Below are 8,062 nucleotides of genomic sequence, written 5' to 3'. Positions count from 1 at the left end.
TATATATAACACAAGTTACCATAAACTAAATCATAGTACGAAATTCATCATCTCATTACCGTATGGTTACAAAAACAAAAAAAAAAAACTTTTAACTACAAAGCGGATATATCACATTAACTCACCTAAACACGAAACTATAAACATATTCATCTGTTAATTTTGCGATTCCTGTTAACCAAAAATTAATTATATAAAATATATTCAAAAAAAAAAAAAAGAAAAACTTTAATAAAATATGACAAAAATATTTTTTAAAATAATTTAGTTGAAATTTATCAAAACCAAAGAAATCTATTACTGTTAAAAAAGTAAACAAACACAAAAAAAAAAAAAACAAATTAAAAGTTACATAAACATACCTTTATGGCTTAATAAGTTGTTGTTATATTAACTTCATTTGTGTTTTCCTATTACATATAACTTTACCTATATATCCTATACATTTTTACACACAAATCATACCTGTTTCCATATACACAAGAAAAGCAAAAACAAAAACCTCTTTTTATATATATGTAAGCGTACAATTGTTGAAATTTTTGCCATTAATCTCATAAAAAAATGTGTAAATACTTATCCTATTTGCCTGTTTTCTATTTATTAAAAAAAAAAAAAAAAAAAAACTAAAGCCAGCCTATAGTTTTAAAAATAATATGTTTTAATTATGATCAAAAAAAAGTGTAAACTTGATACGATTACTCAGAGTCTTACCATTATTGATATTGTCTCGTTGTGTATTATATTATATATAATAATAGATGATAATAATATTAATAAAAATAAAAAAAAAGAATTAAGTATTAATAAGTGTTACTAAAGTTTAGATAATTATATTTTATTTATTTATTATGATAAAATTTATTTTTTTTATCATAACATTTTTTTCGATATTTTTTTTACCTAAATCAATAAGTTCGTAGGGTAATTTTTATAATTTTGAATATCATAAGAAGTATATTCCGTTCGCCATTGCTATAATAACTTTTCAACTTTCGATCAATTTTAGCGGAGTTGCGCAGACTTTCGACGTTAATGAAGATGCGCAAGTCGTTTTCCAACGACTGGAGAAAACGTTGCTGAAGATACGTTGGACACATTGGAAGGTAATCTTGGTAGGAGTCAAGATTATTTGTATTTTTTGTTCGTTTGGGAGCCACCAGCTTTACAGAGATCTCCTTTTTGGTTGCAGAAACCTGCCGTCTTTCGTACTTATAGTCTTAAGGATGCATTAGCTTTATTACGTCAGAGTTCTCCATTTAACTGTTCAAGATTGTGGTCCTCTATAGTTATAGGGGAATAGTCTTGGGGTAAAGATTTTCATTAATTCGTAATAAAACAGAATGCCGTCGCATTACTAGTGGCGTTGTTGGGTAGTCCTCTGAACGTTGGACTAAGCTTCATTGAATTCATTACAGATTAGGCAGAGTCGGGAGTGTTGTCATTTACTACAGTTGAAACAGTATTTCGAGCTAAAGAATCGTATGAATGGCGCAGAAGTTACAAGAGATACGATTATTTAAGGAACTAATCGAAATGAGTTCGTGGTACAGAATAAACTTTCTAAGGTAGTGCACCCATGCCATTTAAACGAGCAGAAAACGGAAGTACAAGCGTACCGATCTTATAAAACATTACGAATGACTTTTATGTTACTGTGAATATATGCAAATAATTACTCAACTGGAACCAATTCAAGATTTTATATTCGATAGATGCATGTATTTATGTTATATGTTTATGCGTTGAATTTAATTTTGCTTTCAATGCCATTTTAAGTAAGATATGGTTTCGAATAATTTGGGATATATTATGCAAATTTTCGCATATAAAAAAATTGGTTTCGGTTATCAAATCAATTACAAAAGTAACCGTTTTTTCTAAATAAAAGCCATTTATCAAAAGCCAATCATCTTGTAGGCAACTTTTTCTGTTAAAACCTAACTTATGTTAGAATTCCTTTCATATCACGTAAGTTATGCACTAAGACTTGTTTTAAATTTTCGAATTACAAAAGCAAAGATGACGTTTCTTTCGTTGATTTGTTAATGTAGCTCATAATAGCTGTGGTGACGATTGTCTAAGTTTTCATATCATTTTGAATGAATATCTTTTAACCTTTGTGGTCCTATATCGGCTATGTGTCGACATTTCATTACTTACCTTAACTTCTGTGTCGACTTTGAGTCGACATTATACTGCTTGAAGTTTTTAGTTAAGATGTTAATAATAGATACAAAAAAAAAGTTATGAAGGAATTCTGAAAAGGAAGACCAAATATGATTGCCTCGAATGGTGTGCTGCGTTGTGAACAGAGGAAAAATTTTAAATCAAATTGAAGAATAAGAAGAGTAAGGTCCCATGTTAGTTCTAATATCCACTCTGGACTTCCTTATCTTCCTTCTTTTAATAATATACTTCGAGAAAACAAATTTCTTTTCAAAAGGGCAAAGCTGGGGCACTATAGGAGCACATTACATACATATTTTTAATCTTAAATAAGTTCAGTTTTCTTTATCTATTTTTTTTTTTTTTTATACCTAATCTATCTCTTTATCGTTTTGCTGCTTATTTTCTTCGAGAATTTCCTTACTTTTATTATATTGCTTTTATAATATGTGTACATATAGATATGTATTTTTATAAAAAAAAAAAAAAAACTGTTGTTATTATTAAAGAAAAAAAAACCTGTGTGAAATATATACAAAAAATTTTCAAACTAAAAGAGTCAATTCTTATTCAATAATTTGTAAAGCAACAACAAATGTATTGAATTAGTAAACAATTAATTATAATTACATATACATATATAGGAAAGTGTAAATAATAAAAATTATTAGAATTAATTTATAGCTCAAAAACGTATAGTGTTCAATATAGTTTATAAGATAAATGTAATAATGTAATTATATAAAATTAATATGCAATCAAATCATTAATGCAAGTAACGCATGCATGGCCGTTGTAGTGAAAAACAAGAAAAAAATAAAAATAAAAAATTAAAAAAGAAAAAATGCAAATCTAATAACGCACATTATATAACATTTTTATTTATCTTAAATGTATTAACATAGTATATTTTTTGTTGTAGTACATGCACTTCGAAAAGCCATTCGCAGCAATTTTAATTGCATAAATTTATAAAATCATTTTTATAAAATTAAAATAATTCATTTTGAACGTTTTTCATATTTCTTTAATTATTTTAAAACTATGCAAACAGTATTGATTGGTTAAAATAAATTTAATTTCTAATTAAAACAATTTTATCATTTAGAATTAACAATTGGTTTGTGTAAATAACAAAATTGCACTAACTATCATATTAGATAATGAAAAAAAAAAAAAAACTTTCACTCCTTTTTGTAAAAAGTATACGCATTTTATTTATGTATGTATATTTATTAAGCAATGTATTTGCATAAGTTATAGTATCCATTAATTAAATTAAAGTGTTCATTAATTAGAATATGAACTCGCGGACCGCATATTTATTCAAAAACACCTAGCAGCATACACACCCGACTCACAATTACGAACCTTACAACACTTTGTTTAACATAGGCAATCACATAACGACTTTTCAAAATAAGGTTACGTGGGATGTGATGAAAAAAACGATCCGATTCAAAAGATTTTCAATAGCATTCGTCCTTGGGCCAAAACATGCTTGTGTAGGTTGAACAGGAAAGACGGAAAGTTGGGCAGACGGACAGACAAGCTTAGATCGGTTTGGAAAACGATTTTGAATCTATAGGTGGGCCTATTGTAAGTCCTTCTACTTATTGCAAGCATCCGCACAAACTTAATATACCCTTATATGACAAGCGATATAGGATATCAAAATATTTTATTTTCTCTTTATGTGTAAGCAATTTCCGAAAATTAATGAAAAGAGGCCCAGTTAGTATGATGGATAAGTCATGGACTATGACACAGCCCGAAACTCTCTTTGTCTTGTATCGATGACTAAGCAATGTATTCCTTCTATAATTATTATTATTTTTTTTTAACATATGATCGAGGATTGTCTGCACATGTAACGCAGTAATGGTCGCAAAGAAGTGAGGAAAGTGATAAAAGTGTGGCGGTAACCCAGCGGATGCTTGCCGAATCCGTAAATGTTGTGTCTTTACCGGCTGTGCATTCACTACATCCATGATCAACTTTGTTCTACCGCACTGAGATTTGAGTCCGCAAGCACTGACTTGCTAATCGCTATTCCATTGACATTACACCCTACTGATGGCCTTCTCTTACCTTAAACACCTTAATGCTCTTTTTTTCAAGAAGCGTCGCAAACTCAGGAGAGAATATGAATACATCGCCGACAAATCATATAAAAATGGCCAACTTAAATTCTATATACTTTCACGTTCATGTAGTGATGACTCTATACTTTATAATAACAATGTTTTAATCTGCCTAACCGCGGAGAAACATTCATTTTTAGCTACCTCATGAGAGCTCTCATTTTGAAAGATTTATCGACTTTTTTATAGTTGCATTTTTACAATTAAAAAGAAAACAGAGATTGTAACTTTAACATGTTATTCTTTTGGCGGAACAATTTCGAAAATTCGCACGACTTATGCTTCCTTTTTCATTCGATATTTAATGTTGATATGTTTTTTGATAATTTCATAACGCATTATCAAACAAACGAAAAGCCTAATCGTTGGCAAAGTTGGCCAGTCCGTACCATATTCAATATTGTTGGTCCTTGGTTCAAAACACGTCGGTGTACCAAATTTTATTGAAATATTTAAAAAATTTGTGGCCTATAAGTTGAACACAACAATTTGAGACAGACAGACTGACAGACGGACTGACGGACAAGCAAGCTTGGATCAAATTCAAACAGTGATTCTGGATCGCCAGATGTGTCCACCTCAAGCTCTTCTTTGTATTGCGTACATCTGCACAAATGTATGGACAGTAAACAATATTTTATGCTTCTTTCGATATTTAAATAATAAAGCAAACCAGTGACATTTAAATTATTCCCATGATTCTCATAAGTATTGGGAATCACATTGCAATATTATTCGTTGTAGAAACACACGGTATGTTTAGGGTTAAGGACCAAAAATGAACCATTTCAGAAAAGTGCACAGAAATTGTCGATTTTGTGTCGAGTGTGTGATGAGCAGTCAACAACAGTTATATCTTAGAAGAAGAATTGAGAGACTTCTTGATCCAAACTATTTTATATGACAAATTTCGCTCCAAACATAGGACGTTTTAACAAAGAAAATCGATCAAAGCTTCCTTGCATGCCCCAAAGACGCATGTACACACTATAGATTGGGGCGGGAGAAGATTATTGTCGCATGGCCAGTTTTAAAGAATTTATTTTATTATTTATTGCACTCACTTGTGATATTGTTGTTTTTTTTTATTTTTTTGTGTATTTTTAGTAAAAAAATGTTTCATAGGTTAGCGACAAAAAGTTCATAATGTAATGTATATAATACCTTTACGATTCAATTAAATTAATTATCGAAAATTTTTAAATAAAATTTATATTTTAAAAATGTTTATCTAAACGTCGGGCGTAAATGCAATACAATATTCTCAATAAGATGTTCGGCTTAAAAACTAATATTACATATATACAAGAAATTATTTCTTTCATACTCAGTTATATTGGGAATAACAAGCTCTTAAGCTGTGTTGACAATAATTGAAATTAAGAAGAAATTTTTATGATAAATGTAAAGTTAATTTTAATTGTACATATGTTGAAAACTATATTGAACAGCAAATCAATGAATGCTTCAGTGAATAATTTAAGATAATATATGTAAATATAATGCAAAAAACCCGAAAAACTTTATATTCGCCCTAAGGCGAATTTTGAATACCCACCATCTCTTGCGGGGGCTTTTCCCTCCTAAAATTTTTAACTATATATTAAAATGACGAATCAATCCGATAAATAAGAAGACTATCAACGCGCATGTATTGAAATTTCTAGGACATATGTTTTTCCGAGCGAGCGACGCATACTTTCATCGACTAAGTAAGTGTATGCACTTGGCCTTTTTTTTATACCCATCACCAAAGGATGAGGAATATATTCATTTTGTCACAACTTTGGCGACAACCAGAAAAAAGACTCAGCGACTCCATAAAGTATATTCTTGATCAGCATAAAATTCTACACCAATTTCAACTTTCCGTCCATCCGTCTGCCTGCTTATCCGTCTGCGTAATGTCTGTGGTAAACCGATTTCTAAACTGATTTAAGCATCTGACTGGCAGTCTGACTGCCTACGTAATATCGGTGGTAGACATTGTCCTGGTAGCAAAAATGCAACAATCGACTTTAATTTTGGAAAAACGCACATAGGTTGCTATTGAAATTGAGACAAAGCAGTTATGGGTTAGGTCTACAGTGCAACATGACCTGAGATCATTTCTGTTTTCAAAAATATAAAATGAAATTGTTTATTTTGTTGTAGCTTATAAAGCACAATTTGCATTTATATTCTATGGCTGTGCCTGCAGCACTTGCACAAAAATTAATAAAATCGGTTACGGCCACTACTCAATATTGTAGCATATGAAAATTTCATTCTTTTATGAAAACCTTTGCAGCACTCAGAAGGAAGCCTTAGAAACCATAGAAAGTGTACGTATTATGAGTATATATCAAATGGTGATGGGTACAAAAGATCTAATTGCGGCCGAATACAGTTTTCTTACCAGTTTTATACGTTTGCGGACTTTCGGCATTTTTATAACAAACCAACGTAACTGTGTGTAGTAAAATTCTCATATCAATCGGGAATGTATAAATTTAATGGGCCTATTGTCAAATTAATGCCGGATGTAGAAGAGATGATAATATGAGTATAGTGTAGCATAGTCCGTTGAGGGTGGGTATAAGGAAAGTAAGTAAACATTCCAAAAACAGTTTGTAGATAATACGTACAACACTCAGAATGCGATTATTACTATTAGAACTATTACGTACTTAGACTAAGCAAAGTACAATTAATTATATATTTTTAGCAAAAATCAAAGCCTCCCGACTATAGAGTAATGTGTAATGTTTTATATAATAAAATTTTGCGCTTGATATTTGTTTAACAAATACAAGTGATAATGTTTATTGTGTAGATCTGTAATATCTTTATGATTATTGATTATTAATTTCATCTTGTTTTTTTTTTTAATTAAAGTTACTAATTTTTCTAAATAAAAATATCATTACTATAGCACTTTAAAATCAATTTGCTGTGGCAGACAATATATAATTAGCATTAAATTAAAGACGAAAAATATAAATAAAAATTATAATTATAAAAATAATTAGATATGTATATGTTATTATAATAGAGCAAATATAAAAAACGATTTATATATATATACATCTTATATATATAGCAAACAAAAAAAAAAAAAAAAAAAACAAAGGAACCCTTTACTGTGTAATACCCTCCCGCATTATCATAATAATAAAAACAATGTATAATGGAATATAATTTTTTTTTTTTTTAATTATTTTCAAAATTTGAAAAAAAAATATATAATAAAAGAATTAAAATGTAAAATAAAATATTAAAAAAAAAAGATTGACTGCAGTTTATTCTGTATTAAACAAAAAAAAAAAAAAAAAAAAAATTTAATTAAGTTCGAATTTTGCCTTCCATTGATTTCATTTCTTTTCAATATCTCTTTAGTACGTTTGTTGTATATGCTATGTATATCTTTCTAAAGGAATTTTTCAAATTATCATTTAATTAATTTCACATATTAAAAATGTAAACTAAACTTAATTCATACATTTATATAGATGAGTAAAAAAAAATTTATAAACCAGACCTTGAATACATATAAAATAAAAGATAAAATGAAAACATTAAATCATTACATAAAACGACTAACTACTAACTAATATGAATAATGAATATAATCTCTATAAATCTCTATAAAAACATATATATATATGTATATATATATATACATATATTAAAATAAAAATGTTGAATTTATTCAAAAAAGAAAATATTCCATTTGTTTTTATTTTTCTAATTTGTACTACAATAGCATA

Source organism: Glossina fuscipes, unplaced genomic scaffold (assembly GCF_014805625.2).
Source record: "Glossina fuscipes isolate IAEA_lab_2018 unplaced genomic scaffold, Yale_Gfus_2 121, whole genome shotgun sequence".
NCBI classification, from domain to species: Eukaryota; Metazoa; Arthropoda; class Insecta; order Diptera; family Glossinidae; genus Glossina; species Glossina fuscipes.
Note: the sequence above shows the minus strand (reverse complement) of the source record.